Source organism: Panthera onca, chromosome A1 (genome assembly GCF_046562875.1).
Source record: "Panthera onca isolate mPanOnc1 chromosome A1, mPanOnc1 haplotype 2, whole genome shotgun sequence".
NCBI lineage: Eukaryota > Metazoa > Chordata > Mammalia > Carnivora > Felidae > Panthera > Panthera onca.
Window position 1 is genome coordinate 94772711 of NC_138339.1, and position 20556 is coordinate 94793266.

The 20556-nt window shown below is 37.7% G+C and overlaps 1 protein-coding gene across 3 annotated transcripts in view; it reads right to left on the bottom strand.

Moving 5' to 3' along the window:
- Positions 1-20556, bottom strand: part of RASGRF2 (Ras protein specific guanine nucleotide releasing factor 2) — a 241934-nt gene that overhangs the window by 219242 nt on the left and 2136 nt on the right. The window contains exon 1 of one of the 3 annotated variants that reach the window (XM_081796559.1): positions 18227-18408. The exons of the other annotated variants lie outside the window; for them this stretch is intronic. The gene's annotated coding sequence lies outside the window, so the exon portion shown is untranslated. Of the gene's footprint in view, positions 1-18226; positions 18409-20556 lie in introns of those variants that run through there. 3 annotated transcript variants of the gene reach the window in all.

Sequence of the window (20556 nt, forward strand, 5' to 3'; positions counted from 1 at the left end):
AAAACTTTAAGTGACTTTTAGACAAATGTGCAAAACAGATTATAAAGTATCTTGAAAATGCCTGCCTGGATTTTACTCTGATGTCATTAGCAGCAATCCTAAGGGATTTGGGAACTGGGCTCACAAGCATCTCATTTTGCTAGCCCACAAGGCTGCCAAGTGAAAAGCCTATGGACCTTCCTCTTCTACTCAAAGTGACAGAGAGTCAAACAAACCTGCCTTCCAGAACCCTAAAATCATCTTCCAATAAAATGTTTTGTCTAACCATTAAAACTAGAAAGCCCATTTACTGAAATTCACAATGGAGTTAAATTTTAAAATAGGAGGGCATAAGAAATTCAGTAACATTCTTTCAGGAGTTCTGTCTGTGCGCCAAAATTATTCTCATTATCAAAAGCCACAGGGAGAGCCACAATGGGGCAGGGCAGGTCAGGGGCCCCAGGGATACAACGTTCTCTCTCAGGGGTAAGGTTAACAATAGGACCAAGGAGGCAAAGCAGCTGTCAGCAACATTAAAGGTAGGAAAGAGTGAGTATCCTAACTTTTGTTTTGTTTTTGGTCTTTCTAAATCACAAAAGGTAACACAAATTTAAGGATGGGTGAAAATTACCAAACAGTCAAATTTGCCATTCTCTAACCACAATGAAAGAATATGAAAACGAAAACCCACTGCCAAAAATGTAAATAATGTTGTAGTTGCATGAAGAAGTGTGTTGTGAGAATTTTACTGATCAGAGGTCTTGTGGCCCAGAGGGGCTGCAGGAAGAGATAAAAACCAACCAAGGTAAAGATCAGACTAACATCTGCCATCCTTCAAGTAAATTTTTCAAGTAAGTACTTCGAAAGCCAAGCACTGAATTTTCCTCTTTTTCACATGGTCATGGTATTCCCTGTACTTACATTAGATTATTATCAAAAGAAATTGTGGTTTATATACACAATGGAATACTACGTGGCAATGAGAAAAAATGAAATATGGCCTTTTGTAGCAACATGGATGGAACTGGAGAGTGTGATGCTAAGTGAAATAAGCCATACAGAGAAAGACAGATACCATATAGTTTCACTCTTATGTGGATCCTGAGAAACTTAACAGAAACCCATGGGGGAGGGGAAGGAAAAAAAAAAAAAAAGAGGTTAGAGTGGGAGAGAGCCAAAGCATTAGAGACTGTTAAAAACTGAGAACAAACTGAGGGTTGATGGGGGGTGGGAGGGAGGGCAGGGTGGGAGGGAGGGCAGGGTGGGTGATGGGTATTGAGGAGGGCACCTTTTGGGATGAGCACTGGGTGTTGTATGGAAACCAATTTGACAGTAAATTTCATATATTAAAAAATAAAAAAAAATAAAAAAATAAAAAAAAAAAAGGTCAAAGGCCCAAAATATACGATGCAACACAGACATCCATATACCTCTATGTTTTTGCAAATATGCACACAGCAAAGAGCTCTGAAAACATAAATAAATGCCAAGTATTTCAGTCTGGAAGCTACCACTTTTTTTTGTTTGTTTCTATGATGGTATTGTAAAATGCAACATAAGTTACTAAAAGCTTATAGGAGAAGTATTACCACATCAATCAAATGTGCACATTGAGTGAAAACACATCTTAATTTCCAAAAATGTAAAACATTATAATCCAAATATGATTAAAATCAATGGAACATAGTAATTCTGGGCATTTTTACTTTGCTCATTCAAATGGAGCTCATTGATCATGGTCTGAGGCCCTCTAACTAATCACAGCAAATATCCCTAGGGAGAGTAAATTCCACCAAAAAGCGTTCATAGTCCAGTTTTACTTCTAGAAATTAGAAGATCATAGTTGGCCATATTTATTTCTGTATTTTATTCACAGATGAAATCGTGTTTTTATGTTGAGTTTCATTCCAGAAATCTGTTTTATGTTGAGTTTTCAACCACTCATAAAAAAATCCAAATGGGGTATATATTAGAGAGCACAATTTTTAATTAAGGTAGAGAAACTGGGGAAAATCCTCTTACTGTGGTGGTTAAAAGGATGACTCTCGCTTCTTGCTTTTTTGTTTGTTCATGCTTGCATGTGCCTCCACCTGCCTTGAAAGTTTATTCACAAGTGCAATCCTATTGTTCACTACAACGTTACTTAAAATTGCAAAGCAAAACTTCGTATTAAAGCAACTTAAATACCCAACAGTAGGGAAATGTTTATCTGTGTGATAGAATGAATGTTGTAAAATCATTAAAAATGATGTTTTCAAAGAATATTTACTGGTAAACAAAATGCTCACAACAAAATGTTTAATCAAAAAAAAAAAAGGATAGGGGCACCTGGGTGGCTCAGTCAGTTGGCTGTATGGCTTCAGCTCAGGTCATGATCTCACAGTCCAGCCCATGGGTTCAATCCCCACATCAGGCTCTGTGCTGACAGCTCGGAACCTGGAGCCTGCTTCGGGTTCTGTGTCTCCCTCTCTCTCTCTGCCCGCCCCCCCCCCCCCCCCCCCCGCTCACACTCCATCTCTGTCTCTCTCTCAAAGAAATAAACATTCAAAAAATTTTTAAAAATCAGGATCCTGTGTGTCAATTATAACCCAATAAAAAATAAATCAGGATCCAAAACTCTATATACAATATGATCCCAAGTATGCCCCACCTTAGAAATGTCTATTATTTACATGCATACACAGAAAAAAAAATCCTTGAAGGAACTCTTCCAACAACATAGTTTTATCTGAGGGATAACATTTCAGGATATTTTAATTTTCTTATGTTATAATTCACTTTGGGTTTCCAAATTATACGCAGTAAACATTATACTCCTTTTCTGAGAGTGAATGTAAAATTGGGGGGCACCTGGGTGGCTCAGTCAGTTAAGCATCCAACTCTTGATTTCAGGTCAGATCACAATTTCATGGTTCGTGGGACCGAGCCCAGTGTTGGGTTCTGCACTAACAGGACAGAGCCTGCTTGGGATTCTGTCTCTCCTTCTTTCTCTGCCTCTCCCTTGCTCACATTCTCTCTCTCAAAATAAATAAATAAACTTTAAAATTTAATAATGTGTCTACACAGGAAACCATCAAAAGAGGAGAAAGCAGACAACAACCTCTTTGACCTTACCGCAGCAATTTCTTACTCGACACATCTTCAAAGGCAAGGGAATTAAAAGAAAAAAATGAACTATTAAAAGAAAAAAAGAAAAAAATGAAGAAAAAATGGGGCCTCATCAAGATAAAAAAGCTTCTGCACTGCAAAGGAAATAGTCAACAAAACTAAAAGGCAACCAACGGAATGGGAAAAGATATTTGCAAATAACATATTGGATAAAGGGCTAGTATCCAAAGTCTATAAAGAACTTACCAAACTCAACACCCAAAAAACAAATACTCCAGTGAAGAAATGGGCAGAAGACATGAACAGACACCTTTCCAAAGAAGACATCCAGATGGCTAACAGACACATGAAAAGATGCTCAACGTCACTCATCATCAGGGAAATACAAATCAAAGCATGAGATACTGAGATACCAGCTCACACCGGTCAGAGTGGCTAAAATGAACAAATCAGGAAACTAGAGATGCTGGCAAGGATGTGGAGAAATGGGAACCCTCTTGCAATGTTGATGGGAATGCAAACTGATGCAGCTGCTCTGGAAAACAGTGTGGAGGTTCCTCAAAAAATTAAAAATAGAACTACCCTATGACCCAGCAATTGCACTACTAGGAATTTACCCAAGGGATACAGGAGTGCTGATGCATGGGGGCACATGTACCCCAATGTTTATAGCAGTGCTTTCAACAATAGCCAAATGATGGAAAGATACTAAATGTCCATCACCTGATGAATGGATAAAGAAGATGTGGTTTATATATACAATGGAATACTGACTGGCAATGAGAAAGAATGAAATCATGCCATTTGCAGCAATGTGGATGGAACTAGAAGGTATTATGCTGAGTGAAATAAGTCAGTCAGTAAAGGACAGACATCAAATATTTTCATTCATATGTGGATCTTGAGAAACTTAACAGAAGACCATGGGGGAAGGAGGAGGAAAAATAGTTACAGAGAGGGAGGGAGGCAAACCATAAAAGACTCTTAAATACAGAGAACAAACTAAGGGTGGATGAGGAGGTGGGGGAGAGGGAAAATGGGTAATGGGTATTGAGGAGGGCACTTGTTGGGATGAGTACTGGGTATTGTATTGAAGCCAATCAGACAATAAATTATATTTAAAAAATAATGTGTCTATTTAACGGTACCAGAACAATGAATCACTTCTATACATTATTCATGGAATCAGAAAATACACACTATATATAACCATTCACTGATTTCCTTTTTCTCCCTAGCTTTAGTGAGATATAATTGACAAATAATATTGTGTAAGTTTAAAGTATACAAAGTGATGATTTGATATACTATATGTTATGAAATGATTACCATGGTAAGGTTCCTTAATAAATCTATCACTTGCACAAAGTTACGTGTGTGTGTGTGTGTGTGTGTGTGTGTGTGTGTTGAGAACATTCAAGACCTACTCTCTTAGCAAATTTCAAGTATACAATGCAGTATTGTTAACTATAGTCACCATGCTGTGTACATTAGATCCAAGAAACATTATTTTTATAAATAAAAAACTTCTTTAAAAAATGTTCTGTTAACATGGCACTTTATACCAAAAAGGAGAAAAATGAGTAAACTGTGGATTTATTTAACTTTCAGTATACATTTTAAACATTCTCCATTAAAAAAAATCTGAATCTTCATGAATTCAGCAAAGTTGCAGGATATAAAATCAATGCACAGAAAGAGAAAGAAAAAGAAATCAAGGAATCGATCCTATTTACAGTTGCACCAAAATCCATAAAATACCCAGGAATAAATCTAACCAAAGAGGTGAAAAATCTATACACTGAAAACTATAGAAAGCTTATGAAAGAAATTGAGGAAGACACAAAAAAAATGGAAAAAGATTCCATGCTCCTGGATAGGAAGAACAAATATTGTTAAAATGCATGAAAAGATGCTCAACATCTCTCCTCATCAGGGAAATACAAATAAAAACCACATTCAGATATCACCTCATGCCAGTCAGAGTGGCCAAAATGAACAAATCAGGAGACTATAGATGCTGGAGAGGATGTGAGAAACAGGAACCCTCTTGCACTGTTGATGGGAGTGCAAACTGGCGCAGCCACTCTGGAAAACAGTGTGGCGGTTCCTCAAAAAATTAAAAATAGACCTACCCTATGACCCAGAAGTAGCACTGCTAGGAATTTACCCAAGGGATACAGGAGTACTGATGCACAGGGGCACTTGTACCCCAATGTTTATAGCAGCACTCTCAACAATAGCCAAATTATGGAAAGAGCCTATATGTCCATCAACTGATGAATGGATAAAGAAATTGTGGTTTATATACACAATGGAGTACCACGTGGCAATGAGAAAGAATGAAATATGGCCTTTTGTAGCAATGTGGACGGAACTGGAGAGTGTTATGCTAAGTGAAATAAGCCATACAGAGAAAGACAGATACCGTATGTTTTCACTCTTACGTGGATCCTGAGAAACTTAACAGGAACCCATGGGGGAGCAGAAGAAAAAAAAAAGAGAGAGAGAGGTTAGCGTGGGAGAGAGCCAAAGCATAAGAGACTCTTAAGAACTGAGAACAAGGGGCGCCTGGGTGGCGCAGTCGGTTAAGCATCCGACTTCAGCCAGGTCACGATCTCGCGGTCCGTGAGTTCGAGCCCCGCGTCAGGCTCTGGGCTGATGGCTCGGAGCCTGGAGCCTGTTTCCGATTCTGTGTCTCCCTCTCTCTCTGCCCCTCCCCCATTCATGCTCTGTCTCTCTCTGTCCCAAAAATAAAATAAAAAACGTTGAAAAAAAAAAAAAAAAAAGAACTGAGAACAAAGTGAGGGCTGATGGGGGGTGGGAGGGAGGGGAGGGTGGGTGATGAGTACTGAAGAGGGCATCTTTTGGGATGAGCACTGGGTGTTGTATGGAAGTCAATTTGACAATAAATTTCATATATTTTTTTAAAAAATGCTGATACTACCCAAAGCAATCTACATATTCAATGCAATCCCTATGAAAGTAACACCAAAAATAATATAAAAACAGGGAGGGGGACAAAACAGAAGAGACTCATAAATATGGAGAACAAACTGAGGGTTGCTGGAAGAGTTGTGGGAGGGGGGATGGGCTAAATGGGTAAGGGGCATTAAGGAATCTACTCCTGAAATCATTGTTTCACTATATACTAATTTGGATGTAAATTTTAAAAAATAAAAAATAAAATTAAAAAAAAAAATCTTTGAATCTTTAAAGCACAAAAAGCAATTCAGCAACCTAGCTACATCTTTCTTCTGAAAAAAATTACCTATTAATATCACTCTCCTATATCTAATATTTATTGCAGTCGAAAAGATTCATAAAACAGAAAGGATTTAAATGACAAAGAAAAACCTTTTTAGTCATCTATCCTTATAGGTAATATTCTCCTATACTTAATAATCGTCCAACTATTTCTCAAGGAATTTGTCATTCACCAAATATTGTCCATAGAAATTAAAAATCTTACCTTGGACTCAGGGCACCCAGGTGGGTCAGTCAGTTAAGCATCCAACTCTGGATTTTGGCTCAGGTCATAATCTCACAGTAGTGAGATCGAGCCCCGTCTCTGGCTCCAAGATGGGCTCTGCACTAGGCATGGAGCCTGCTTAGGATTCTCTCCCTCTCTGTCTGCCCCACCCCCTCTCATGTGCATGCACACCCATTCTCTCTCTCTCTCTCAAAAAAGAAGAAACAAAAGAAACAAAAAACTTGGCTTCATAAAACCTTGGATAAGTATTGCCCATCAAAATGAAAAACTATGTACCCACAAACTAGGCAGAGAATCTATCTGGTTCTCAAAATGGACCATAAAATGAACAGAATACCATCGGTACTAATCAAAATTCCAACTAATTTGCTGTTTAAATTGCCCTTATTTACATGAAAACGTTTAATTGTGAAAAATTTTTAATACTATTCTTATAACATTTTAGTTTACAAAATACTGTTCACATAGATTAGCCTAATTAATTTGCTCTCCCTATTTTTGGCAGGCACCTGGTTGGCTCACTCAGTTAAGTGTCCGACTCTTGACATCAACTCAAGTCATGATCTCATGGTTCGTGGGTTTGAGCCCTGCAATGGGCTCTGCTCTGACAGTGCAGAGCCTGCTTGGGATTCTCTCTTTCTCCCTTTCTCCCTGTCACCAACAGTATTCACTGCTCTGGGTCAGGGGAGACTACAACCTTGTTAGACCTAGGGGCCAAAAAGTGGTAGCATAAATCAAGACACTGAGGATGTGGACTCACATCAAAATATAAAGAAATCTTCTCACAGTCAAGAGCCATAGTATAAGCAAGGTCTGAAATGGCAGTGCTGAGCCCCCCGTGGTATTGGGCAGACACCAAGAAGGAAGCCTGTGATGGAAGCCAGTAGCACAGGAGAAAGATGGAGCTCTGGAGACAGACTGACCTGATCCCCAACATCCTACTCCACCACGACCCAGCTCTCATGCCCTCAGCACAGGACCAAGCAGATAAGAAATTGGAGGTTATGTGAACTGGTTCTAATGCTTCCCTTAGGTAAATAGGAGACCACAGCTTTGCTTTGATGACATAAGTTCATCAATCTGGGAAGGAAATAATAACTTGCTTTATGGGTTTTACAAATGTGGCCAGATGAGACTGACATCCTCTCAAACTGCAAATGAAACAAGACAGAGAAGAATGAGACTAAAGACAAAATCTTTTCCCTCCTGGTTAGATGTTTCTAGCACCTAGCTAAGGGCCAAACTCAAGAAATGCTAAATTACTAAATTAGGTTCCATTTAACCAAGTTTTCCACTTAGTAAACTTTTTCCCTGTGTGAATTAGTAAACCACTCTAGGTCTCAGTATTCTTATCTGCAAAATAAAGAGGACACTGTCATCTCAAGATGGTTATGAAGATTAAATGAGATAATGTATGTAGAATGCTTGGCTCTTTAATCCAAAATTAGCACTCAATAATGGTAGCTGTTACAACTGTATAAAACATTGTGTATAAATAACTAACAAGTTAATATCCTAAATGAAATTATCTAATTGTATTTTGGTTTACTTTCTTAGCAGAAAGGTTTAACTTATGCCAGGAGAAAGACAATTGCTTTAAATTAAGTGCTCATACACTAAGATGATAAATAGACATACAGATAGATAGGTGAAGGTGGGGAGGGAGAAAGATAGACATCAGATATGAGAAAACTATCTAAAAGAAAAGTTTAAAACTAAATCCACTGTGTAAGGAATAAAATGGGGTTTACATCTCAGTATCCTCAAATAGTAAGATAAACATCTGTAAAAAATCTCATGACTACAAAATTACGCTTTCGTTTGATTTTTTCAAAAATACCATATTCAAAGATGTTCAGAATTAAACTGATAAAATAAGTATAATTATGATTTGAGTTCTTAGTATTTTATCATTAATGATTAAGAAGTAATTAACAGACAAATATCCAGGAAAAACACACACACACAAAATAACTCTTCCACTGTTTTGAAAGGAGTTTTACTGATTTGTAGATTCATTATTAAAACGCATTGCTGAGTGGTAATGGCCAAGCAGCTTGTTATAGACCCTGTCCCACTCTCCAGCCCCCCAACACGCACACACTGAGAACAATTAGAAAAGCTGGACACAACAAGGAAAAAAAAATATCCATTTGAAAGCATCAGTGAGATAACAAGACCTAAGCCAGGACCTAACATGTAAAGACACAGTAGAAAAGGGAAGTAAACTAGTGAGTCTGACCGTCTTTGAAGTTGTTCCTCTCAAGGAATTTGCCAGTTTCTAAGTGGTACAAAGCAAGAGGCTAGGAGGACAACCAGAAATCAGCAGATAAGAGGCTGGAAACCAGCACTGAGTTTCTGGTAGTCTCATGGGGATGGAGGAGACCAAGAAGGGAAGAGTTCTGTAAACATCCAGGATTCCAGATAAGATCCTGGAAAGGCTACACTTCAGAAATTAATGCAAACTTAAAATGGATATATTCTCACAAAACCTGAAACCTAGCTTTCACCAGCTCAATCATAGAATGGATTAATGTAACATAAATCCCACATTTATGCCTGCAAGAAAACAAAAGTAAATCCTCTCCAAAGGAAAATAATATCATGCAGAGCCTTCAATTATTTCTTTGATTTTTCATACACAATGCCCAAAATTCAAACAAAATTACAAGGCATGCAGACAACTATTAGCTTATTGCTGATTCCTTGTCCATACTTACCCACAGAGGCCTTATAACTTTCCAACCTGAAATTCTCATTTTAGGATGAATCAACTTGGACTCAAGAACAAACAAGACAAGGGCCCAAACCTTGCTCATCAAATGGAAAGGTACGTTCAAGAGTGTAGCTAGTCTGGCCTCAGGAGCAAGTATCCCTCTGAGGAGAAGTTGATCTGTTCTGCTACCTAAAGCAAAGCCATTGACTCAAGGGGGCCTTCAATACACAAAAGATTCCCTAAATGTCTGGGCCTGGTTCATTGATGGTTTGGCTAAGCTGAAACCCAGTGGTATTCACTGGGTGTTGTGGCTATTCAGCCTCAGTGCCAGCTATGCAGAAGCAAAAGAAGATGTAGTTACTCTGGTCAGAGGGTAGGACTCATGCTTTTGGGCTGTTGCCATTGGTTAGTTGTTTGGTCTACCACTTGGAAAACTGCAGACAGGAAAATTAAAGAGACCCTTCTTTGGAAACATGAACCTAGGAACAAACCAAGTCTGCTGACTGAACTGTCTGGAGCACTCATGTAGATGCCCATAGGAAGGGCTGTGAAACTACTGGAATCAAGTAGGCTGATTCATCATGGCTGATGGAGACTGACTCTGTTTCTAAGGCAGAGGCTACCACTGCAGGGCAGATGTGTGACTCCTGCCACAAGCTGACCTGTTTGTCTCACAATGGAAGAGGCCAGGTCACAGGGGTGTTACCTCCTCTCACTCCTGGCAGATTGGCTACATTAGACCTCTGAACCCCTCTCAGGGTACTAAGTGCTGCCTCACCATTGTTCATAATTTTCAGGTTACTGATTAGCTGCTTCCAGCCACACCATTGTGGCCCTTGAAATGAATCTGCGTAGTCAACAATGGATTGATTGTCCACCTCTCTCTTCCTTATTCCCTCCCATTCATACGCTTTAGTAAGGCAGTTTGATCTCTGAAAGTAGGTATTCCAAGAAAGAGAAGAGACCATTCTTTCTTGGCAACTTCCTGGGGAATGATGAGAATAAAAGTAGAAAGAGTTATAGGGCATTATATATTTATGTTTTGAAAACTGAGGATTCCATCTTGAGCACTGTGGATATGATATATTTTTTTTCACTACAGCACCTCCAGGCCAGCCTGGTTGATACATACTCCAAGAGGCAGCAGAGCTGAAAGGGGCATCAGGGACTCAAGCTTAACTCTGGTTAAGTTTGATAAAAGTGCCCTCCCTTAACCCTCTTGGACCTGACCCTTACACATGAAAGGTATAGGTGTAGTAGGGGAGGAATTATTTCAGACCTCAAAAAGTATATGGAAGACAGAACATTATGATTTTTTGTCTTTTAGAATTACCTCTTCAGCCTTCCTCCAAAGGGAAAACACCCTGGCATGGCAATTTGAAACTGCTGCAAGCACATTCGATTTTACTTACTACTGCATCATTTGTGATCCACTTGATTGCACTGACCACAGAGCACCAGGGGAGGGCCCCGGCTCCTGCCCCTTCCACACAAAGCACTTCCAGATATTGTCCCTACCCCCATTCATATCATGGGCAGACAAATGCCATAAATAAAAGGTAATTTATACTACATTAAATTTTTAAACTTCTCTTCATCAAAAGACCCCTTTAAGAGAGTAGAAAGGCAAGCCAGGGTAAAAAAACATTTGCACTATATATAATTAACAAAGGAATCATGTCCTCAAATATATTAGAATGAATAATATGAAACTATGATATTCAAGAATTTTAATGTACAAAAATGGCAATTCATATAGTTTAAATTAATATTTAAAACTCCTACAGATCAGTAAAATAACTCATAAAAATGGGCAAGAGATTGAACAAGCACTTCAAAGGAGAGAAAAATCAAATGGTCAATAAATAATAGAAAAGGTGTTCAACCTCATTATCAGAGAAATGAAAATGAAAACCAAAAGGAGATACTACTACAGACTCATTAGAATGCTTAAATCTAAAAGATCGATAATACCAGGGGTTAGAAAGGATGTAGAGCAACTGGAATTCTTCTACAGTGCTGGTGGGAACATCAACCAATATAAAACTATTTCAGAAAATTGGCTAAAATTACTGAAGCCAAATGTATGTGTGTCCTATGAACCAACAATTTCATTCCCAAGTATATACCCAACAGAAATGCATATGTGTATGTGCACCAGAAGACCTGTACAGTAATTTCTGTATCCTTAGTATTTAAAATAGCTTCAAAGTGGGAACAATCCAAATGTCCATCAACACGAGATAAAGAAAGTTATACAGACAGTCCCCAACTTGGAATGGTTTGACTTATGATTTGTTTGACTTTTTGATGGTACAAAAGGAATACACATTCAGTAGAAACCACACTTTGAATTCCGAATTTTGATCTTTTCCTGGGCTACTGGTATGCAGTGTGGTCCTCTCGCATGATGCTTGCTGGTGGCAATGAGCCACAATTCCCAGTCAGCCACGCACGTGATCATGAGTGATAACAACTGATGCACTAATAACCATTCTGCATTCATGCACCCATCCTGTTTATTGCTTGCAGTACAGTATTTAATAATTTACATGAGATATTCAACACTTTACATAGAATAAGCTTTGTGATAGATGATTTGCCCAACTGTAAGTTAATATAAGTGTTCTTAGCACATTTAAGGTACGTTAGGCTAAGCTACATTTGGTAGGTTAGGTATATTAAAAGCATTCTTGACTTATGATATGTTTAACTTACAGTGGTTTATTAGGACATAACCCTACTGTAAGTCAAGGAAGATCTTGTATGTTCATCCAGTAGAATACTACAAGAAATGAAAACAAATGGACCACAACATCCAACAACACAGATCAAGCTCACAAAGATGACATTGAGGGAAAGAAGCCTGGCACAAAGGAGTACTTACTGCATGAGTCCATGATGAAGTTCAAAAACAGGCAAAAGCAATCCCTAATGTTATTAGTAAGGATGGTGGCTTTCTATGTCTAGGAGTAGTGAAGAGGAACAGACATGAGGTTAGTTTCTGGAGGGCTGATCATGTTAATAGTTTGATCTGGGTGCTGCTTACACACATAGTTTGATCTGGGTGCTGCTTACACACAGTCACGTTGCACAAATGCATCAACTGGCATCCTTATAATTCGTGCATTTTTCTCTACATTTGCTATACTTTTTAAAAAGTTTATATTTAATTTATTATTAAAGGAAAAATATTCAAATAATTTTTGAATATTAAAATATTAAAAAGTAAGGGAAAATTATGAACATGATCCCTAAACAATACAGGAGGTCAATCAAGACCAGAGGACAGAAATTATATTATTGGAAAGATCATATTGATACGGTGAGGGTATAAAACTGCTAGTGAAGGAAGAGAATGTGGCTCATAACGAATTAGTATTAGTTTGATGAAGATAGCATTAACTAGCTTGATGAGTACACTAGACATGTCAATAATGATGTCTATCACGCCCACCAAATTTTCCATAAAACTAACTCACCCACGACCCCTCTAGTTTAACAGCCAACCCATGGACTGGTCAGAGATCAGTCTAGTCCACAAATACGAGCTGAGCCAATCAGCCCCAATCACGAGCTGAGCTTCATGAGAAGCAGCATTAAGGATGCCACAGGAGGAAGCACTCATTCTTGCTCTAAACAAGATTCTTCGAGCTACACAGCTCTTAAGAGTTTGGAAAATGGACTTCAATAAAGCAAAGAAGAACCCTCAGTAAGAGAATCCCCTATAATTTAATATCCCCTAGAGTGAAGTCAAATCATGAAAATATTTTTACACTATGATCACAGCTAAACAACTGATTTCAAATTTCTTTTCTTTTGGATTTAACATACTGGAATTTATTTAAAAGCTAATTCCACCACCTTTACGTCTTCACAACTACTGTCTTAAGTTTTTTCCTTTATAATGATATCAAAGAAGCAAAAAGATGAGGACCATTATAACAACACACATTAAAACAGAAACACGTTACATCCTCTTTCCAAGATCATTCTTTTGAGAGCCACATTTAGCATAATATTCAGTGCCAAACAAGGTTTGTGCAAAAAAGAAAAAAAATCCTTATTTATAAGTTAAATAATACAATATGTAGAGCTTGCTTAAAAATAGTCTAGGGGGAGAAAAAGAAGCATGTGTGGAGGGAAACAAAGATCACAAGAAAGCAGAAAGCTGGAGATTACTGAAGATAGATATATTAGCATTCCCTGAACTATTCTATTTTGTGTTAAATTTAAAACATTTCTAAAGAGGAAGGAAAGAAAAAACTTCCTAAATGACCAAAGTAATGAAAACAAAAAGTGGGATGCCTGGGTGGCTCAGTTGATTAAGCATCCGACTCTTGATTTCAGCTCAGGTCATGATCTCACAGTTTCATGGGATTGAGCCCCAAATCAGGCTCTGCATGCTGACTGCACGGAACCTGCTTGAGATTCTCTGTCTCCCTCTCTCTCTGCTCCTCCCTCACTCATGCTCTCTCTGTCTCTCTCCAAATAAATAAATAAACTTAAAAAAAATAAAAAATAAAATAAAGTAGAAAATCAACAAGGAATTACATTAGAAAGAATTTAATGGAAACACCAGCTGACAAATGTGTAGACTATTCACATGCCATGTTAAGAGCCTGGTGTGGACGACCGCCTGACAACAACCTGATGACGTAGGTACTGTCATGATGCTCATCTTCAGGCAGGGACCAGGCTTAGAAAGAGACATTGCTCAAGATCACATATAGGTGAGTAGCTAAGTTGAGACAGAAACCGTGGCAATTTCACTCTTGAACCGAGCCATACACAATACTACCATCGGACTTGGAAACTGATAAACCTAAAGTTAAAAGAAAGCAAATTCCTACCAGATGTGAACAGCCTCTATACCTACACATCATTGACATGGTCTCGGCATGGCTTCCGTGAGGAATTCGGATGCTACTTTCATGATGAGCCGTAGACCAGGTTACCACCTCCACATTCCTACATTGCTATTCCCAGGAAACCTCTTAGCTTTCCAATCTTCCCTCTATTGGACAGCACTAACCCCTCTGTTTACATTAGTCACACAAATGGCACGGGCTCATAAATACAGCTCAGGAAATGAATCAGGCATTGTCTAAATTAAATCAGACCAATGACAAAATAAAACATTTCAGGAATCTGAAAAGAATGCAAAGTACCAGCAACCAGAGTCCCTCGGACTCCTGCTGTTTGTATCATCATGGGTCTCATGCAATGTCACATTGGGGAGTATGGGAAGAGCTAATAAAAGAAACTGTGGCCTACATTTAAGAAAAATACAGCACTAAAGGATCGATAAATTTTATTTTGAAGCATAGCTGTTTTAATGTCATTTTATCTGTCTGTGTCTTCTCAGATCTTCCGAGAATTCTAACTTTCATTAACTGACTCTACTCTGATGCTGTAAAGTAGACTTTTATAGGACTCCCCAACTTTCTCATGTCTTTCTTTATAGTTCAAAAAGAAAACAAACACAATTGAAATAAACACTGATCAACTCAAACTTGTGTGTGTGTGTGTGTGTGTGTGTGTGTGTGCGCCTTTCTGCCTTTTCCTTAAAAGTATATCTGGGGCATTTGGCATTACTGTGAGGAGTTTTAGGGAAAATGATTTGCGTCTTTATTTTTCCTTGAATCATAAGTTTTTCACCTTCAAATGTCCCCTCTCAGCAGGTAAAGACAGTTTTGCTACTATTCTTCCTTTCTGATCTTCTACTCTTAATAAACTTCTGCTTGTGGCTCCTTTTCTGTCCACCTCTTCATTCTTTGAAGCTGTGAGACAATGAACTTCAGATACTGAGGTAAAAAGTCCTGCAACGTTTCTTTGGGGGCTCACCTAAGATATCAATGTCTTCTAACTAAGCCGTCGCATATGCAAGAAAAATAAGACGTCCAAGAAAATTTTGCTAGCCCAGATGTTCCAAACACCTCCCCATTATATCGGACCTCTGGATTGACCTTAGAACCTGCTCTGACTGCCCCCTTCAGCAGGAAGCAGTTAAGATCAGTCCTTGTCCCAATTCCTAATGGCAGTTAGAGTCACATGTTCGGAGGGGTGGTGGGGGGGGGGGAGAATATGATAGGAAAAGACAGGATTCAGTAGGCAGAAAGGAAAAGGTTAGGACCTGAGGTCTCTGGATGGGGAAAGCACATACTTTGGAAGAATGCTGGGAGCATCTGAGCATAGCAAACCCCCTCGGGCTTAAGGTTCCTCTTAAGAATGTAACAGACACCACCTACTCCCCCTCAGGTTCCCTTCAGGAATTTGACAAAAGTCTTACCATGTATGACCCACAAGGAACATTTGGCCATAGACCACCCCTATTAAACCCCTAGGGTCAACCAAAACCCTAACAAACAAAGTCCCTGGTCTGTAGTCGGCGAGCATTCACTTTCGAACACCCCCTCTCTGTAAAGAGAGCTTTCATACCATTCTTCCTTTCTGATCTTATACTCTTAATAAACTTTTGCCTGCTGCTCAAAAAAAAAATTAATTTTTTCAAGTGCCAGTAAAAAGGAAAAGTGAGAATATGTGCTTTCTGCACCTCTGGTCCACCTACTGATACCAATGTTTTCTCAAAGAAAAAAAGAAAAAAGAAAGAAAATTCTGCTACTGTTTTTTTCTAAACAGACACACCATCATGTTTGGCAGAAAAGCTAAAATATACACTTTGGGCAAAAAAGCTAAAATATACGCTTTGGTGGAGCCAAAATCATGTATTTATAACTTCACAATCGGTTCGTATTTGAAAATTATACCAACTGAAGTATAACAAATAATTTTGGAATAATGGTAAATTTTAGAATAATGACAAAATATTATAAAATAAACAAATGTTTGCGACAGTACTATATTGATACCTAACAAGTATCATTTTCTAGTTTCACTTAAATATTAACTAATATTTTACTATACACAGTCTTAAATTAAGGTAAGCTTATTTCAAAGAGGAATTCATATAGTGACTAATGAAACAGAATATTTATATAGTCCTGAAAAATAAAACTCCTTAACTTGTAGACAGATTGAATTTATAATTCACATCCTAAAATGTTAATGATATAAATAAAAATCTGTAAACTCCAAAATATGTAACTGCATAACAAATGTTTCATATTTAATGATAGAAGATAACAAACCCAATAAACACACACACATAAGTACATATATCCCTTTCTTATAATACAAATGAACAGGCATGAAAACACAAAGCTAGTTTAAAAGTGTAAAAATTGGGACTTAACATCTAGTAAGTAAAGCCAAATTGTTTGTATACCTGTCTTCTTTCATTACAAAATAATCTTAAGGACTAGGTTTTCTTATTCTACAAAATTAAAATTACATTGACCGAAGTATGCATATTTACTGAAAAATATGGACAAAATCACCTTAAATATAACTGCATTAAACACACAGCAATATCAATTGTTTTAACCAACTATTAACATTTGCTTGCTAAAACCAGAAACGTGGTTATTACACATGCTCTACAATTTATCATCACCCAGTGAAAGGAAAATATCTCTATTTTTTAATTCCCAAAGAAATCAAATTATGTTACAATAATATAAATAGTAAGGTTTAGTGTAACCAAAATTAAAATAACTACATGTTGCTAATCCATAGAATTTTTCTTCATTTAAGTTTAAATGAAAGAATGATTACAAAGTTTAAGCAACAAATCATTTCTCCTCCTTAAATTACGTTTTAAAACTTTTTATAACATTTAGTAAATATTTTTATCCCATTTCCCTTCATTTATGTTCAAGAAGCAAAGGTCGAAAAGAAAATATTGAGCTGGTTATTATGCATCAATTAAACAACATGAACTAGACCTAAAATCCACCATCCACACTCCCCACCCTCCACAAGTATTTCAGGGCTTGCGTACAGCTCTGCCTAATTCCATAAAACGATTAAAATCCTCTGCTTGTGGTCAAGTTAGGAAGGCTAAAATGACTGGTTAGTAATGAGGTGACAGGGGAAATCACATAACCTTTAATCCCTTTAAAATTAAATCAACATGTTTAATTCAGCACAAATATGACAAGTATCTACTACTTTAAACCTCCAGAACTACGGAGATCTTTTAGACTAAAAACAACTGACATCAGGGTGAATGGAACACTTAACATTACCAGGAAAATAAGAATAAATACCGCTTTGCTCCTATATGTCTTGCCTGCTAATAAGCAAGACACATACAGTTACTTAGATGGACCAGACTAACCGGATATGCACTTTCACTTAAGTGCAAATATTTTTACAGATCCCCTATTGAAGGAAATGAATGCCATGCAAAATTGTTTGTTTAAAATTTAAAATTATTTGTTTAAACATAAATCTCATTTTTCTTTGAAAATGCAATGGTCTGCAATTATATTTCTCAAGAATCACAACTGCCCTTTAGTTTTTAAAGGGAAATAAGAATAAACAAAACAGTGATTCACATACTACAATCCCAACCCCCATCCCACTCAGATTTTAAATTTCTTGAAGCTCAATCTATTTAAAAAGCTTCCTTACTAAGGCACTCCTCGAGATGATTCAATCTTCATACCTGGAGCTGGACTTGGATCATCTCTATATCCCAAAAATGCTGTAAGTCTCAGTGTTAGCATAGGTAAAAACGAATAAAACATTACCAATCTCCAAGAGCTGAAGTGAGGTTCAAATGAGATGTGATAATGGAGACTTACACAGAGCCTGGCACATAGAAGGTACTTACTAAACTCAAATTCCCATTCCCCTTGAACGCCTTTACCTAGAACGAAAAGTTTTTCATTTTACATAAATGGAGATTTTTTTTTAAAGAAATAAGTACCACCAACACACATTTGCAAGAAAAGGAACACTATTTGCAATTTTTTTTTTTTTGGCTGAATTCATCTTAATTATATCACCATAACTAAAAGTACCTAAGAAGTAGCCACTATGGAGGGGCGCCTGGGTGGCTTAGTCGGTTGGGTGTCATGACTCAGGTCATGATCTCACGGTCACGATCTCGTGGTTCTTGGTTTGAGCCCTGCAAAGGGCTCTGTGGTGACAGCTCAGAGCCTGGAACCTGCTTTGGGTTCTGTGTCTCCCTCTCTCTCTTTACCCCTCCCCTGCTCATCCTATGTCTCTATCTCTCTCCCTCTATCTCTCAAAAATAAATAAACATAAAACAAAACAAAAGTAGCCACTAAGGGAACTTGATATGAGAGTTTTGCAATCAATCTCCTAAGAACCTACCAAAGTGAAATCTTTGGGACACTCCTGAAAAAAATGGAGCAAGGCAAATATTCCTTCAACATAGGCACATTTGTAAAGTGAAAAACACCTTTGTTTTTTCTTCTTAACTGGAAGCAGTTTAAATAAAAACACTTTAACAGTGGTTTAAAATAAAAACCTTAATTTTTTCTTTCATCAACCAACTTCCTTTGAATTATTTAGAAGCAAACCAGTGAGTGTTTTCTTCTTATGACTTACCTTAAAACACAATTAAACAGAATTTAAGAATCATTTGAAGGATAAGTACCATTTAAACTGACAAGAATGATTATAGGCATTTTATAGCAAAAACTGCATTAACTATAGTAACTGTCAATGACATTACATCGCCCTCCAATGTAAATAAGAATGTCTCTGTTCTTTTTTTTTTTTCTTTTTTTTCAACGTTTATTTATTTTTGAGACAGAGAGAGACAGAGCATGAATGGGGGAGGGTCAAAGAGAGGGAGACACAGAATCCGAAACAGGCTCCAGGCTCCGAGCTGTAAGCACAGAGCCCGACGCGGGGCTCGAACTCACGGACTATGAGATCATGACCTGAGCCAAAGTCGGCCGCTTAACCGACTGAGCCACCCAGGTGTCCCTAGAATGTCTCTGTTCTAGCGATGATGTTGGTTTGCACATCTGCTAACCTATTAGAATGTCCACTTTGATCACGTGCTTGTCCTTAGCTTCTCAGATTTAGTATTTATTACTGAGAATGGTAATCTTTAAATCTTATGAAATAGTCTGTCACATCCTCTACACAGCAAAAGCTCACGCTGCTGTTACAACATTAGAAACAGGAGATACCATTATTGAAAGGCAACTTGAAATCTTCTTAGCCCAACTCTTAATTTCTAAATATTAAGAAACAAATTTCATTCACAGAAAGAAAAAAAAAAAAAACACAGAGGAACTGTTAAGAAATTTGCATACGGAGGTCACAGCAACATGGTGGAGGAAAACCACTCTGCCTCCCAAAATTTCATTTTAAGCCCTGATCTTCAACTATGTGTATGGGTTTGACAGAGACATTTATTCGGAAAGCTCCCGAAGGATATTTGGAGATGCAAACCTTAAGACAGTCCCTGTTCAGTGCCTCAACTTCGCCAGTTTCAAGTCTAGGTGCTTGAGAAGATGGGAGCACACAGCAACATAAATTAACTGAAAGGGAACCCAGTGCATAAACTATAAGCTTAAGGTAGAAGGTTTCTTTTTGTTTCCTATCTTTGCAATTTCTTCTTAATTCTTCAAACACACCCAGACAGGCAGTACTACAGAAAAGCATCAACCTGCTAAACTGACCTAAGTCAGGCAGGCATGGCTAACAGAAGACACAATTTGACAGATTTCCCAATCCAACTTCTGTGTACCTCAGGTGTCTTCACATGGACCAAAGGTTCTCATTTCTATCCTCTTAAAGATGTACAGAATGAGTGAGAAATACTCATAACTTGTATGACAACAGAATTTTTTTTTTACTAGGATGACTTGCTTAGGATTTCCATTAGAAAGTGGCATAAAAGTCAAACTATTTGGAGATTACCTTTATTTATTAAAGTGTGGTATAAAGAAAACTGTCCAGAAGAGGACAGTACAGATATTTTCCAAGTAGAAAAATATTGGTTTTCATATAACGTTAACTGGTCAGCCAGCCAGACAAGTTCCAACAAGTAACATCTTACCACCCCCAACTCAAAAAAAGAAAAAAGTAGTGGCTAGCTCCTGATATTAGTATAAATACAAAGAGAAAACCTAATTTGGAATTAAGTCCTAATTTGGAATTAATTCCAAATTAGTCCTAATTTGGAATAAGTTAATGATATATTCAGGGTATTTTCTTTCACACATAATAACATTTAAGAATCTAGGGTAGCTCAGTCGGTTAGGCGTCCATCACTGGCTCAGGTCATGATCTCGAAGTTCCTGGGTGCAAGCCCCCTGTGGGGCTCTGTGCTGACAGTTTAAGGCCTGGAGCCTGCTTTAGATTCTAT